Source organism: Lepus europaeus, chromosome 4, assembly GCF_033115175.1.
Source record: "Lepus europaeus isolate LE1 chromosome 4, mLepTim1.pri, whole genome shotgun sequence".
Classification (NCBI taxonomy): Eukaryota; Metazoa; Chordata; class Mammalia; order Lagomorpha; family Leporidae; genus Lepus; species Lepus europaeus.
Genome location: NC_084830.1, coordinates 92,662,465 through 92,679,758, shown reverse-complemented (window position 1 = coordinate 92,679,758; position 17,294 = coordinate 92,662,465). Strand labels below are relative to the sequence as shown.

Here is a 17,294-nt window from a genome sequence, read left to right as displayed (position 1 = left end):
ACAATACACATGATTATAATCATGTCTCAAGTTTATAAGGAACATTTCAAAGAGAAAACTGTAAGATCAATGATTGCATAAGGCAGTTTACCTTAATGGGAACCAATAATGTAAAGATTCTTGAATGTAGCACACCTGAGTTTAAGCAAGTTCCACCACGAAAAAAGTAAAGGAATCTAGGGCAGTTTAATAAATTTCTCAGAGTCTCTCCTTACTGATCTACAAAATGGGGAGAATGGGTTGGCGCTGTGGCTCAATAGGCCGGCACCCCAGCTTCCAGTCCCAGCCGGGGCGCCAGGTTCTGTCTCGGTTGCTCCTCTTCCAGTCCAGCTCTCTGCTGTGGCCCGGGAGTGCAGTGGAGGATGGCCCAAGTCCTTGGGCCCTGCACCCGCATGGGAGACCAGGAGAGGCACCTGGCTCCTGGCTTAGGATCAGCGCAGCGCGCTGGCCGCAGCGGCCATTGCGGGGTGAACCAACGGAAAAGGAAGACAAAAAAAAAGAAAAAAGAAAAATGGGGAGAATGTCACTTATGTAGTTAGGAGAAAACACTAACAACATTTTATTAGCAAGAATGGCACCTAAAAAGCCACTTACTCCTTTTCTTACTCCTTTTAAGCATATCTCCCAAATAATAAAATGCTACACAATTTAGCCTATGATTGCAAGCTTTTTGTGTTTAGAATCTAGCTGCCGTTTGTGGTTATCTCACTCAGTTCTGTTTTCCCTGGAAGCTAGCACCAAGATGGACACACAGTACTTTTAATAAACAGAAGTTAGTGATGAAATCAACAAAGACGTCAGCTCTTCTGCACACAGAAATACAAAATGCGGGAAGCATTTGCTTGCTCTCTTACTTAATAAGTAAGCAGTGCAGCACCAGCCTTCCACTTCCAGCATATTCTCTATGACTTATGTATCAAAATATCTCTGGTACCTTTTTTTTTCTATCTGAAACACAAACTTCTGAGCAACTATCATTCTACCTTAACCTCTTCACACCACTGCCACTTCGTGTTTAAGGAATTAAATGTTTTCAACTAATCGCATGGAATTTAAATTTACTTTGGTAAAAGGCACTCAAAAAAACAGAAAGTAAACTATTTTAGTAACCTGTTTTATGAAGTCATTGGGCCTCATGTAAACTATCATCAAGCTCTGTGTAAACATATTACTCAACCTGCTCAGTATGAAAATGTCCCGAGCGGCCTTGAACATTCTGACAGTTTCACTACCTTATATTTAAAGACACCGGTTTGCAGACCCTTTTAAAAGTTGCTGATTATTGAAAACTATGTTCAGCAACAAGAATCACAGCGCTCCATAGCTCTTACAATTAGGTATCATTTGTGATGTACGTATTGTTGACTAATAAAATGACATACTATAGATGACCTGAATTTTTATTTCTTTGCACACTCATTTTATGCACACAAAAAACTTCTGCATGGCTCCACAGTACATCTGAAGACAGGTTACCCTGGGTAGTTAGCAAAGAGACATATTGGAGTGGGGGGAGGGCAGGAGTCTTGATTGTTTACCTGATTAATTTTTTTTCTTAAAAAGCACGCAGCACTTTCCTAATAAAAGATAGTGACTATCGCTAAAAGCACACTTTCTCCTCTGTACTCAAATTCTTCTATTTGTAACGCTAGACACATAGCTGTAATTTCTCAATTTTAAAAAGAGGACTATGAAAACAAAGTAAGTTAACACCACAATCTTGGATCTGCAGAATTGCTCCCTCGGGTTCCACTCCGGGGTCCCCTCGACCCCAAGCGTATACCACGGGCACCGCACTCACCGCAAACGGAGTACAAGCCCAAACAAAAGTAGGAAGGAAAACGTTAGCGCCTGCACTAATCTCCTGAAACCCTTCCCAGCCCCCAAGGCTTCCCCGAGCCTACGTAGGTTGCATTCTTTTCCGTCAAAACCAAAACAACAGTAAGTCACCGCGAGGGTCGGAAAAGGCCCTGGGGGGCCGACGGGGGCCTGACGACGCCAACGTCGGGGACTCCGGGGTCCCAGAGCCCAGGTGTGAGCTGCCGGACCGAACAGAGGACTCGGCGCCCCGGCCTCCACGCCCCTGGCTGACCTCGGTCCGCGACCCCCAGGCCCCGTCCAGCCCCTTCCACTCCCCGGCCGACCCCTGCGTCCTCCGCACCCCGACCATAGACCCTCGACCTCCGCTCCTCAGCATCTGACCGCCTGACCCCGGACCTAAGACCCCAGGCGTCCGAGCGCGACCCCACCGGGCGTCTGGCTCCAGCGGCCCCGCCACAACCCTCACGACCTCAAACCCGCGGGCAGCGACCTTACCTGTGGCACGCCGGCCAGTGCAGCCCACCGCAGCGACGCACAGGGCCAGGCTCCTCAGACTCGGCGAGCTCCGCTGCAGCCGGCCGCCGCCGCCGCCACCACAACAACACCGCCGCGGCGGCCGGGGGGAGGGGCGGGGCCAGGACCCGCGACGGGGTAGCCGGACCGTCCCGGCCTCCAGCGCCGCCGGGAGCTGGGCATGCGCAGAGAGCCTCAGGCCAGCCGGCCGCTCGGCTAGGACGCCGAAGTCAACAAGGCCTGGGGACGCCCCCCCTTGGCCCCGCCCCCTCGGGCTCGCCACGCCCCCCCAGGCCCAAACAACGCGACGCTTTGAGTGAGGCCGGAGGACGACAGCTGTGGCGGAAGTTCCCGCGAGATCGCAGTCAGCCTTGCCGTCTCCCTACCTGCGTTTGGACTGTCGCAGACACCCTGTGGCGGTCGTGCTCAGTCTGTCCGGGGTGGTCCTTTCTTTGGCGGGCTCCGGAACCTCCTCCGCTGAGGCGTTTGTGGGTGTTGCAGCGGTTGATCTGAAGAGCCAGAGATGGTGCCGCTTTAAAGGATCGGCTCAGCGTCCGGAAGTTGCGCTCGGCCGGGCTCGTGCGCTCTGCCTTCTTGGATCGGCCTCTGGCCCCAGTTCCTGAATGTGCACCTGCAGAGCCTCGTGTGCGTGGGCCGGTCCGACCCACGGGTGAAATGTGCGCTTCACTCAACAAACCAGCTCTACACCAATGGAGTTCCTGTTCGCTTGCTTAACCGTCCCGCAGCCCATTACCAGCAGGAAAGGTTGCGAAGAGGAAAGGAGACACGGGGTCAGGCGAGCTGGAAAAATACCGCCGCTGCCATAGGCCGAGCAGGGAACGTGCGAGGCTCCTGGCAGAAGACGTCTAATAGTTTTTTTCAGTTCAATTTATTATACATAAAAGGCAACATGTCCCACCCAGATAATATAATTTTCATCCCAGCGTTCTGTTTCCCTTTTCGTTAATCTGTGTTTCTTCTCCCCTCCCCCCACATCCCTCTAGGAGGTCGGAAATCCCTTTCATTGCTCGAATTGTGTTCCGTTAGGATTTTCAGGTGTGTTGGTAGTGAGTGTAGGCCACCTTTACAGGTTACTTAGGGTAAATTACAACTAAAACACCCGTGAGGCCCAGGTTTCTGCTTCTCACCATTACAACCGTGTGCAAGGGTGTGGAAAGAACTAACAACGTCAAAGGTTGAAATAACTAGCAAGCAGAATTGCTGCCAGGGGAGTCTGTCATTCAGCTTCACTGTCTGGACTCGAAGTGTGAATGCACGTACAGTGGACAGTGAGCTCTGAGCTGTTCCGAATCTTCATGTTCCTTTGGCCTATGCCTGCGGGTCACAGATTCATTAGCTCCCTTTGGCTGTCTTGCCTGGGCCCAGGACACTCCTAACTGTGGTGGGATCATATGACAGTCTTACAGGATTAGGTTTCTGCTGTTCCAAGCAGAAAGTTCAGCACATAGAACTACTTTACTACAAGCAAAATAAGAACAAATGAGAATCCAGATTAGGAAAATGGGTAAAATTATTCAATAACTCTTACAGGATTTCCTTTGTTTTCTCCTTCTCCTTCACTTATATATATTTTCTTTTTCACTTCTGATTTTTTTTCAGAATTTTTCAGAATTCTAGACCATTTTTTCACTTCTGCATTAAAATTGAACATAGGCCATTTTTAAAAAACATTTATTTATTTATTTGAAAGAGTTATAGAGAGCGAAAGGCAGAAACAGATCTTCCATCCTCAAGTGGCAGCAATGGCCAGTTCTGGACCAGGCTGAAGCCAGGAGCCCAGAACTCCTTCTCAGTCTCCCACATAAGTTGCAGGGGCCCAAGTACTTGGGCCATCTTCTACTGCTTTCCCAGGCATATTAGCAGGGAGCTGGGACTCAAACCTGAGCTCATAATATGGGCTACAGGCAGGGCGTTGCAGGGGGTGGCCATTTTTAATAAAACTACTAAGTATTATTTTTAATGAACAGCATTAAGTGCCATGCTTGTGAGGCAGTTGTTGAACACCAAATAAGCAAACTGTTAACTCTATGTTCCTGTGACCCCTCCTGGGGTCATCCCATCTCCACTTTCAGGTCATTTCTGATTATGCCTCCATTTCGTACTTTTCACATACAGTTTCTTTGAGTGTGTCTTCCCAGTAATTTATAATGCATGAAGTGTGGGCCTGTACATTGTCTTATCAGGATAATTTTTTTAAAGACATTTATTTGAAAAACAGAGTTAGAGAGAAAGGGGTGGGGGGTGGGGGTGAGACAGAGATCTTCCATCCTTTGGCTCACTCCCCAAATGGCCACAACAACTGGGGCTGGGCCAGTCCAAAGCCAGAAGCCAGGAGCTTCATCTGGGTCTCATATACAGGTGGCATAAGCCCAAGTGCTTGGGCTATCCTCCATTGCTTTCCCAGCACATTAGCAGGGAGCTGGATCAGAAGCAAAGCTGCTGGGACTCAACTGACACCCATATGGAATGCTGGCTTTGCAGGTGGCAGATTTTACCTGCTAAACTGCCCCTTAAGGATAATTTAAATTTTTAAATAGCCCATCATTTAGAATCACTAAGAGGTTTACTTACACTTTAATTTACGTAGTCCCAATTTATTCCCAGAATTCTTGATCCATTGTTACACTAAGTCTGATTTTGGCAACAGCAGTCACACTTAATTATTCATACTAGGTTGCTTCAATTTTGTTATTGAGCAGAAAATGCCCATAGTATATAAGTATTTAGCAATTTGTTCAAAATACTGTATAGGAAGAAGTCTCCTTATATCTGAAATGTGCTTTATTTGAATGCATAATTGATTCAACAAAGGTTCAACATTCAAACTACCATGTTTCCCTCATATAAAGTTCACATTGTTGCATGTTTTCTTCAGCCTCAAAATTGGAGGCCTCCATGCATTGCCCAGGTTACCTTAAAACATCTAGTTCTTTCCTAACACTTGTGTTGCATAATAGGCCTTGATTATGGTTTATAGTCAAGTCTGGTCATGAAGTCTCAAAAAAGTAAATAAATAAATAATGTCCTCATCATTGCTCTGATTTGCCCTGCAATGTCAAGAGAGCTAAAATTTCACTAAATATGGGCTTCATTTGTTCTACAATTTTATTTCCTTTTACTATTTTCAGTTAAGTTCATCACCTCTCCTGCCACTCCCCAAAAACAGTGAAAGAGGAAGAATTACTTTCACCACAATAGCTCTGTTTGGAAAAAAAAAAAATCATCAACATGTCTTAATTGATTTTAAGAAATAAATTGATCTGTTAGGAAGATGGTAACTCTCTTCGTCCATTAGGGCTGCTACAACAAAATACCACCAACTGGATAGTTTACAAACAAGGTTATGCCCCACAATTCTAAAGGCTGGGAAGTCTGAGATCAAGATACCAACAAATTTGGTGTCTGCTGAGGGCCTGCTTTCATGAGTGGTGCCCTCTTCTTGTATCCTTACATGGTACAAAAGAACGAAACACATCTCCAGTACCACTTTTATAAAGACCCTAATTACCTCTTGACAGACATACCTGCTAATACTGTATTGTCACATTGATGATTTGGTTCAACGGAGGGGTTTTAGGAAGCACAGACATTTAGTAATTAGCACTAATGTTTTCTGGAAAATGAAGGAAGAAGCTTGGGACACTTAGAATCCTGAATTCTAGAGGAATGATAACTTTTGTGTCTGTATAATTTATAAATTAAAGACATGAAAAACAATCCAGGAGATGAGAAATACAAAAGGGATTTTAACAACATACTGACAACTATTGCCTACTAGAACTTTTTCTTTAAAAAAAAAGGCGGGGGGGAGGGGGAGTGGTAGCGCTGTGGCATAGCTGGTAAAGCCACTGCCTGCAGTGCCAGCATTCCATAAGGGCGCTTGTTCTAGACCTGGCTGCTCCACTTCCGATCCAGCTCTCTGCTATGGCATGGGAAAGCAGTAGAAGATAGCTCAAGGGCTTAGGCATCTGCACCCACATGAGAGACCCAGAGGAAGCTCCTGGCTCCTGACTTTGGATTGGCCTGGCTACAGCCACTGCAGCCATTTGGGGGAGTGATCCAGTAGGTAGGAGATCTTTCTCTCTTGCTCTACCTCTACTTCTCTGTAAATCTGCCTTTCAAAAAAATAAATAAATCTCAAAATTAAATAAATAAATTTTAAGAAGATTTGTTTATTTGAAAATCAGAGTTATATAGAGAGAGGAAGAGACACGAGAGAGAGAGAGAAAGATTTTCCATTCACTGGTTCACTCCCCAGATAGCCACAATGGCCATGGCTGGGCCAGGCCAAAGCCATGAGGCAAGAGCTTCTTCCAGGTCTCCCACATGAGTAACAGGGACCCAAGCACTTGGGGCATCTTTCCCCCAGGCCGTTAGCAGGGCATGAACCCTGTCCATATGGGAGGGTGTTATTGCAGGTGGTGGCTTTATCTGTTATGCCACAGTGACAGCCCCTTATAACTTTTTCTTTTTAATAAATATCTATTTGGTACCGTGTTCTGTTGTCACGTGATTATTTCCTGTAGTAAGAAATACTTGAATCAAAACTCAAGACCATGACTTCTGATAGCGTAAGAGTAGCTACCTGCTTGAGAAAAGTGAAAACTACAGCTCAGTCTAGACCATTGTTTCTCAAAGCGTGGCCTGAGACCAGAGACATCAAGTCCCAAGGAAGTTTAGAAGTACAGATAATTTGGATACTCTGTTTTAACAAGCCTCTGGGTGATTCTGATAGTGATAAAGTTTGAGAACTGTTGGTTCAAACCATGACCATGTTTTTCAGGTATATTCTTTATTTTTACATGAAACATGCATGATTCACAGATAGGGAATTTGATACAAAATAGACTTTCTTTTGTAAAAATGTCCCATTCCAAGTATTACTAATGTTTATCTTTTCTAAGGAAGTGATAGTCTTTTTTCAAAAACCTACTCCAATATTCTTTTATGAGCCATTATAATTTATTTGGGCCATAATAGTTTGTTGTGTTGCTACTGCTGCGGTTCATAGTCAATGATGCTATCCGTGTTTGTGGATGTGACCAAAAAGACCACAAGCTGTCCTTCCTCATTGGAAGATTGCCCTAGATGGTGCACCACTGCTGCTATAGATGGCCTTAACCTCCAATCACTCTTAATTTTTTCCTTCTTAAATGGCTCAACCAAAATATCAAGTTCATTATCAGATGCTAGTAGTTTCCTAGAATTTCTTAGCTATTCTAGACTATCTGAAACTTCCTAACACTGTCATAAACCAAGAAAAACTTCATGTAAAGTTATTGGATAGGGGCCGGCACTGTGGCATAGAAGATTAAGCCTCCACCCACAGGGCCGGCATCCCATATGGGTTCTGGTTCAAGTTCCAGCTGCTGCATTTACAATCCAGCTCCCTGATAATAGGCCTGGGAAAGCAGCAGAAGATGGCCCAAGTCCTTGGGCTCCTGCACCTCCCTGGAAGACCCAGAAGAGCCTACCTCCCAGCTTTGGCCTGGCCCAGCCCTGGCCATTGTGGCCATTTGGAGAGTGAGCTAGCAGTTGGAAGATTCTTTCACTGTATTTCTGCATTTCAAATAAATAAATGAATCTTTCTTTAAAAATTATTGGATAATGAGTCTTAAGAAACAAAAATGGAACCTGAAAGAACTTAGGTCTTATGAGACACAAATGTAAATGCTCACATTTCATTGTGACCTACACCTTCACCAAAGTATTCACAACAAAATACTAAAAAAAGCAAAAACCTTTCATTTTAGAGTTGTTTTTGACATCTTAAATTTAGTAACTATTGAGATCTAAGTAATTAAGAGATTGTATAAACAAGTGAAAATAAATTATGCAGGACTGGCATTGTGGTACAGAGGGTTAAGCCTCCGCTTGTGATGTTAGCATCAGACATCAGAGGGCTGGTTGGAGTTTCAGATACTCAGCTTCTGATCCACCTTTCTGTTAAGGCTTCTGGGAAGGTTCCTGCCACCTGTGTGGGAGCCCAAGTTGAACTTCTTGGCTCTTGGCTTTAGCCTGGCCCAGACCTGGCTTTTGCAGCCATTTGGGAAGTGAATCAACAGATGGAGGACTCTCTCTCTCTCTCTCTCTTTCTCTCTCTATCTCTCCACCTTTCAAATAAATAAACCATAAAAAAACGGAAAAGAAAAAATTATGCTTGAAGTCTTCTGATGCTATTCTTCAAATATGTACTCTAGAAATTTCTTTGCTGTTTAATATTAAAATTGAAGCCTGTTTGTGCATTATGTATCCAATTGGAAATTTAAATGTAATTTCTATTCAATAATCAAACTATAATATGTATGATAGAGATACATATCTTCCACCTTCCTCCTTCATCTAACAATACAGAAAAGTGTCAAAGACATTTAAAGGATTGTTTGTTTTAGGCTTCGTTTCTCACTTTGTAAAGATTTGTTTAAAAACAGCACATCTGGGGCTGGCATTGTGACATAGCAGGGAAAGCTGCAACCTATGATTCTGTCATCTCATATGAGCACCAGTTCGAGTCCCAGTTGTTCCACTTCCAATCCAGCTGCCTGCAAATGTGCCTGGGAAAGCAGCGGAAGATGGCCCAAGTGCTTCAGCCCCTGCACCCACGTGGGAGAACTGCAGGAAGCTCCTGGCTCCTAGTTTCAGCCTGGCCCTGCCCAAAGCATCACAGCCATTTGGAGAGTGAACCAGTAGATGAAGATTCTTTTGTTCGTCCTTCCTTCCTACCTTCCTTCCTTCCTTCCTTCCTCCCCCCACTTCCCCTCTCTGTAACTCTGCCTTTCAAATAAATAAATAAATCTTTTTTTAAAAGCATATCTAATAATATGATTACTACTGATTTCTACATCAATACTTTACCTCCTCTACTGGCTGAGAAGTTATCATATTAAAGAAATGATATCGATTAACCTTTTGATTACCTATGGTGAGAAGTTATAAGAAGTTATCTTGGGGCTAGCGCCATGGCACAGTAGATTAATCCTCCGCCTACTGCACTGGCATCCCATATGGGTGCTGGTTCTAGTTCCAGCTGCTCCTCTTCCAGTCCAGCTATCTGCTGTGGCCTGGGAAAGCAGTGGAGGATGGCCCAAGTGCTTGGGCCCCTGCACCCACGTGGGAGACCCAGAAGAAGCTCCTGGCTTCTGGCTTCACATTGGCGCAGCGCCAGCCGTGACGGCCATTTGGGGAGTGAACCAACGGAAGGAAGACCTTTCTCTCTGTTTCTCCCTCTCACCGTCTATAACTCTACCTCTCAAATAAATAAATAAAATCTTTAAAAAAAAAAAAAAAGAAGTTATCTTGTTGCTTTGGCTTAACTCTAATTGCATATTAATGTAATTAAGTGGGCCAAATGATGTTTAAAGTTATGTATAATATCCATTCTCTTAATAAACTAATATAGATGTTGTAAAATAAGAAAGGAGAATTTTTCATTTATAAAATAATTTGAGCCCATGGATTATCTGATAACTGTATTTATGTTTACGTATTTTTATTTCATAATTCTAAAAAGTGTAGGTATGGTGCCAGTGCTGTGGTGTAGTGAGTGAAGCCGCCACCTGCAGTGTTGACATCCCATATGGGCAGTGATTCCAGTCCCAGCTGCTCCACTTCCGATCCAGGTCTCTGCTTAGGGCCTGGGAAAGCAGTGGAAGATGACCTAAGTCCTTGGACCCCTGAACCATGTGGGAGACCTGGAAGAAGCTCCTGGCTCATGGCTTCAGATGCAGCTCAGCTCCAGCCTTTGTGGCCAATTGGGGAGTGAACCAGTGGATGGAAGACCTCGCTCTCTCTCTCTGTCTCTCTCTGCCTCTCCTTCTCTCTTTCTGTAACTCTTTCAAATAAATAAATAAATATTTTTAATAAAGAAATGTAGGTATTAGATAATTTACTCAACTATTTGAAGGTGGTGACATGAAACTTTAATTGCTTCATCTTAAATCATTTAAATAATTATATAATGAATATATGGCTGTTTTTGGAACCTGTCTTCTGTTCACATACGAAATCTTAACTTTCTTGCTAATGGACTAAAAGTATAATAAGCTAAAATTATCTCCCTATTATGAATATCTGCATTATGTCTTTGTGTCAAATTTTGCAAAGCAAGTGACTTTATGGGCCTCAATAGTGATTTTTTTTTTTCATTAGAATAATAGTTTAGGGAGGGAGCTGCTTTTACTTGGTAACTATCATAGGTGATTAAAAACAATGAATTTAAGTCACATTTTATCAACAGATATGGCCTTTTAGCTTTTGTCTCTCCTTCCAATTTCTCATGATCTCTTCTCTACCATGAGTATTCAGGCACTTAAAAATACAAAAAGTAAGTCATTCCATTTTCAGAAATCATTAATATTTAAGAGAAGGCAAATCTAACCCTCACCTTGCATCTGGATTCAGATTTATTCTTAGATTTTTTTTTTTTTCATTCCAAGACTTCTTCCAGAGAGCTGTGTGTAAAAACACAGGAGGAGGAGGAGGAGGAGGAGGAGGAGGAGGAGGGGGAGGAGAGGGAGAAGGGGGAGGAAGAGAAGAAGTAGAAGTGCTCCATGGCAAAAGTCAGATTTGAATCAAGACAGAACATTTTTGAGTTACAGAGACAATGAGAGTGACTACTTCAGGGACAGGGAATATCAAAGATCAGCACTGACATGAATAATGCGTGATGAAATTTCAAAGATCAGAAATTAATCTGATTCAGCTAGAACACAGAATGCATAAAGGGTAACAGGAACTAAGCCTGGAGAGGGAGCCTGCCACCAAATGTGGGTGGTCATTGGATTTGGATGCAGCAAGCAACAAGGAGACAAAATTTAGTGTTCATTTTTATGTAGCTGTGAATGATTCCAGTGCCTTTTTGTAAGAACTAAAGAAATGTACTGTATATAACAATTATTGAGATCAAACCATTTCAAAATCTGCCTCAGTGATTCATGGTATAATGGAAGGTACCAAGTTTATGTACTCACAGGTATTTAAAGAAAAAAAGCATGGCATTTGAACTCTGAAATAAAGATGATAATTTCCTTTCTCAGTAAGCCCAACTTCCCTTATTATTATTTTTTTTTTTTACTTGAAAGAGTGACAGATTGAGAAAGAGAGAGAGAGAGACAGATAGACAGACATAGTCAGAGAGACAGAGTTTCTATTCTCAGGTTCACTCCACAAATTTCCTCAACAATCAGGACTGGCCCAGGCCAAAGCCAAGAGCCAGGAACTCCATTTGAATCTCCCACAAGTCATTATCTGCTGCCTCTCAGGGTGTGCATTAGCAGGAAGTGGAAATGGGGCTTGAATCCGGATGCTCAGATATTGGATGTTGGTGCCCTAGTGGCCCCCTAACTGCTATGCCAACTACCCACCCGTATTGATAGAATACTGAATCACAGTAAAAAAAAAAAAAAAAAAAAAAAAAGTCCAGGCACTGAAGCTATAGCTCATATTTAGGGATTTTCTCTGCTGTAAATATGTTGACAAACACAATGGTTATGAACAACTGAGCCAACTGATTTTCAAATAGAGTGTTCTTTAAAATGTTAGTAAATGACACAGTTTAAAATAATATTAATTATTAATATTAATTATTTTATGATAATTAATAAAATAATAGTTGTGACAAGAAATCCTTCATTAGGACAGAACAGAGACTTTTAAATTAAAAAAAAACTAAAAAGAGCTTTTCCCTAAATAATCAACACTTTTCCTGTTAACAGGGATACCAGATAAATCAGAGTGCAAATCAAATTCTATATCCTTTCAAGGAGATGCTTACAGAGGCTGGTCCACACTAGACTTCTTGGAAAAATGTTACCCAATTTGAAGGCTAAGTGATAAATGCAGTCCAAAAAGCACAAGTAGTTGACTCACTGCTTCTACTGCCCTGGCTGCCAGGGCTAGCTGTAAATCAGTGTGTAACATGAGTAACATATATTGCAACTTTCCTCTTTTCTTCTTAGTAACCTCAGTGTTCAGTGCCCTACACTGTCCCCTCTGTGGCCTTGTCTATGCCTGCTCCATCTACACTGTCCTGTGACTCAGCTTTTCCTCTGTTTATCTGCAGTGTGTGCTGCTGGATCCAGGACTCAGAACTGTGTTCGAAGGACCATGTGATAAAGGAATTCATGACAAGATGTTTCCTGTATGAAAGCGGCTTAATTTCTCTCCAAGAATGTATTTATTTAAACCACTCTTAAAAACTCAATCTAAAATCCTTCCAAAGGAATTAAATAACGATGTTCTTTTACTTAAGGGAAATTTGGGGCCTCAGGGTAAATACAGCTTTTCTGTTTTTTTGTTTTTGTTTTTGTTTGTTTTTTGTTTTTTGTTTTTAAGATTTACTTATTGGGGCTGGTGTTGTAACATATTAGGTAAAGTCTCCACCTGTGATGGTGGCATCCTGTATGGATTTGTCCCAGCTGTTGCACTTGTGATCCAGGTCTCTGCTAATTGCCTGGGAAAAGCAATGGAAGATGGCCAAGTGTTTGGGCTCTGACCACCCATGTGGGAGACCCAGATGAAGCTACCGGCTCCTGGCTTCAGCCTGGCCCAGTGCTGGCTATAGCAAACCAGCAGACAGAAGATCTCTTTCTCTCTCTCTCTCTCTCTTTTTCTGTCTCTCCTTCTCTCTCTGTAACCCCAACTTTCAAAATAAAATATTGATTTAGTTATCTTCCATCTAGTGGTTCACTCCCCAAATGGCTACAATGGCCAGCTGGAACAGGGCCAGGCTGAAGCCAGGAACCAGAAACTCCATCCGAATCTCCCACAAGGGTGCAAGCGCCCAACTACTTGGGCCATTCTCCTTTCCAGGCACATTAGCAGGGAGCAGGATAGGAAGTGGAGCAGCTGGGATTTGAGCTGGTACTCATATGGGATGCTGGCGTTACAAGTAGTGGCTTAACCTGCTTTGCCACAACAATGGCCCCAGCTGTATTTTTTAGACTGGGTGATTTTTTGTTTTCTTAATTTCTCTTATTTTCTAATTAAAAGGCCAGAAAATGAGCTATATTTCAGAGATAGTAGTTTGTTATTAAAGATTATTTGTTTATTTGAAGGGCAGAGTGACAGTGAGAGGCAGAGACAGAAGGAGATCTTCCATCTACTGGCTCACTCCCCAGATGGCTTCAACAGCCAGGGCAGGGCCAAGACAAAGCCAGGAGCCAAGAGGCACTTGGACTATCCTCCGCTGCCTTCCCAGGCATGTCAGCAGGAAGCAGGATTGGAAGCAGAGCAACTCTGTATCATAAGCAGTAGCGCAACTTTCTGCATTGTAACACCAAACCATCTATATATTTTTAAAGACGTATTCATTTATTTGAAAGTCAGAGTTACACAGAGAGAGAAGGAGAGGCAGAGAGAGAGAGAGAGAGAGAGAGAGAGAGAGAGAGAGGTCTTCCATCTGCTGTTTCACTCCCCAGTTGAGCACAACAGCCAGAGCTGCACCAATCCAAAGCCAGGAGCCAGGAGCTTCCTCCAGGTCTTCCCATGAGGGTGAAGGGGCCCAAGGATTTGGGCCACCTTCCACTGTTTTCCCAGGCCATAGCAGAGAGCTGGATAAGAAGTGGAGCAGCTGGGACTCAAACTGGTGCCCATATTGGATGTCGGCACTGCTGGTGGCAGCTTTACCACTACACAACAGCGCCAGCTCCCAGTCTATAATTTTACTCTCTACCTTTTTCTCCTTTAATGTATTTTAGCAGGTCACCAAGTTGTGTGATGTGATTCCTTGCTTTGGTGAAGTAGTAAAGTTTCTGATAGGACAGACAGAAGACTTTCTATAGCAATAACCTCCCAAACCCTCCTTAGAGTAGGACTGGAAGAGAGGACTGTGGGTCCATTAAGCAGCAAAACCTGTGTACCAGGCAGTGCTCCAAACAGGTGGTAAGACCTCAGCAGAAGTGAATGCATGGTACACCTATGGAGGCAGGGTTTTTCAACTTGAGGTTTCCAGCTTCACTACATTTCGTCATGCCTCAAATAGAAAATGAAATTAGCAACACCTGCAGAAGCAGAGTACCAATGCCAGGTGAGATGGTGTGTGTCTCACATCTGGTGGTTCATGATCAGTGGAGTATCCTCAATGATTTGACCACATGTAAGACGTGGAATATTTTAATTATCCTGAAGATAGGAGACCTAAAAGTACAATTCAAATGAAAATTTCTCATTAGCTCCATAGAACACGAGCTCAAGGTCAGAATTAATTTAACTAGAAAAAAAAGTATTAAAGACATAGGATATTCTTGGCTCATCAAAGTTGCTGAACTGAAAATTATACCCTCTCTGTCTAGGCTATGTTATGATCTGAAACTTGTATGGTCTGCTGAGTTTTTAATTACATTCCACATGCCACTAGGGAATGTTCTTGGAAAGCTATCTCATAGTCAGATGTTCTCAACACCTCTGCTTTTACTCATCATATCCTTTTTTTAAAATAAAAGATTTAGTTATTTATTTTAAAGGCAGAGTTACGGAGAGGAGAGCCAGAAAGAATGAGCTCCTCCATCCATTGATTCACAAAAATGCACTGGGCCAGGCTGAAGTCAGAAGCCAAGAACTCATCTCCTACTTGGAAGGCAGGGGTCCAAGCACTCAAATCCTTCTTCCACTGCTTTCCCAGGTGCGTAAGCAGGGAACTGGATCTGAAGTAGAGCAGCTAGGACTTGATTTGATGCTTATATGGGATGCTGGCATCTCTTGGAGTATCTTATGCCACCAAATAAATGATCTTGCCTATAAGTGACACACATCATATCTGCCCACAACCCATTATCCAGAACTATTCAAATGGTTGAGTCTGTCTGCAAGGGGGCAGGTAGTTGTCCCATTTTCTGAGAGAAACCTATTATAAGTATAAAAAAGTCTTTTCATAGTAAAACAAGAAACCAAGTACTTATGTGGATCATTTACTGTTGAAATTATGAATCTGAAAAATAATACTCTTACAAAGTCAGAAAACTTCCTTATGTAGCTATTTTAATGCTTACTCACAATCTTGGTAATGAGGATTCTCTAAGAACTTTAACTTAAAACAATTCAGAGTCAAGATGAAAAAAGTTGAGGGACCGGCATCGTGGCGTAGCAGGTTAAGTCTCCGCCTGCAAACCGGCATCCCATATGGGCACTTGTTCGAGACTAGGTGCTCCACTTCTAATCCATCTACCTGTTAATGTGCTTAGGAAAGCAATGGAAGATGGTCCAAGTGCTTTGGCCCCTGAACCCACATGGGAGACCCGAAAGAAGCTCCTGGCGTTGGCCTGGCCCAGCCCTGGCTGTTGTGGCAATTTGAGGAGTGAACTAGTGGATGGAAGAGCTCACTTTGTGTCTTTCCTCCTTTCTCTAGAACTCTGTCTTTCAAAAAAAAAAAAAAAACTTAAAAAAAAAAAGAGAAGAGTTGAAAGCTCTGCTTATCACTAAACCAATAAGAGAATCAATAGCAGATAAGAAAGCAGAATCTAAAACATTATTTTCCTTTAGTCTGACAATATCAATGGTAAAAATAAAAGGCACGGGGCCCATTTGTGGCATAGTGGGTTAAGCTGCCGCTTGCAATGTTGGCAACCCATTTCAGAGTGCTGGCTGCTCTGCTTTGATCCAGCTCCCTACAAATGCTCCGGGAAAGGAGGCAGAAGATGGCTCAGTACTTGGGAACCTGCCACTCACATGGGAGACTCTGATGTAGTTCCAGGCTCCTGGCTTCCACCTGGTCCAGCTCTAGTGCTTGTGGCCATTTGGAGAGCATATCAGTGAATGGAGGATTTCTCTCCTCTCCCTCCCTGTTGGTCACTGTCTTTCTTTTTCTTTTCTTTTTTTTTTAATATTTATTTATTTATTTGAAAGTCAGAGCTACACAGAGAGAGGAGAGGCAGAGACAGAGAGAAGTCTTCCATCCACTGGTTCACTCCCCAGTTTGCTGCAACAGCCGGAGCTGCACAAATCTGAAGCCAAGAGCCAGGAGCTTCTTCCAGGTCTCCCACATGGGTGCAGGGGCCCAAGCACTTGGGCCATCTTCCACTGCTTTCCCAGGCCATAGCAGAGAGATGGATCGGAAGTGGAACAGCCAGGTCTTGAACTGGCAGGCAGCAGCCTTACCTGCAATGCCACAGTGCTGGCTCCATACTCTGACTTTCAAATAAATAAAATAAACCTTTAAAATAAGTAAATACATAAAAAATCATAAGACAGAAATGCATGCATCATATATGTAAAAATAGCCCCTGACTTAAGTAGTGGTCAGGAATAAAAACTAAGTATAGTCATACACATGCATTAACAGCCAATTAGCATATTTGTCATAAGAAAAACCATATGTTGTGACTGTAGAGAAAAATTTGCATTTCAACACAGAACTGTGGCACTCGCTTGGCTGTTTAACAGATTCTAGTCTTGTTCATTGTCTGAACTATTTTTCACCTCTTAGTAACGTACATGGTAACCTACATGTCTACCTGTAAATTGGATTGGATTTTGCTGTTTCACACATTTTGTCAGTCCTCACCAAATACTCAGTTTTTCTAATTTCCCTCACTATCTGTCTACATCTCTCCATTTCCTTTTCTTCCCCACCCTTCTGAGTGGACTGAAGCCTGCTTGTCCAGATTTTTTGTGGGACTCCAGCTTGTTTTTTTTTTTTTTCTTTTTAAGATTTATTTAGTTATTTGAAAAGCAGAGTTCTAGAGAGGCAAAGGCAGAGAGAGAGAAGTCTTCCACTGCTGGTTCACTCCTCAAATGGCTACAATGGCTGGAGGTGAGCAGATCCAAAGCCAGGAGCCAGGAGCTTCTTCTCCGTCTCCCACTTGGCTGCAGGGGACCAAGGACTTGGGCCATCTTCTGCTGCTTTCCCAGACCATAGCAGAGAGCAGAATGGAGCAGCTGGGACTCAAACTGACATCCATTTGGGATGCTGGCACTACAGGCATCGGCTTTATCTACCACACTAC

General features: G+C 43.2%; 1 protein-coding gene across 2 annotated transcripts in view; it reads right to left on the bottom strand.

Annotated features, from left to right (window-relative positions):
• PCMTD1 (protein-L-isoaspartate (D-aspartate) O-methyltransferase domain containing 1) overlaps positions 1–2,825 on the bottom strand; it is an 82,186-nt gene extending 79,361 nt beyond the window's left edge. Inside the window, exon 1 of one of the 2 annotated variants that reach the window (XM_062188504.1) lies at positions 2,721–2,825. The gene's annotated coding sequence lies outside the window, so the exon portion shown is untranslated. Of the gene's footprint in view, positions 1–2,316; positions 2,431–2,720 lie in introns of those variants that run through there. The other variant, XM_062188503.1, reaches the window with a different exon arrangement.
• Positions 2,826–17,294: the final 14,469 nt, after the last annotated feature.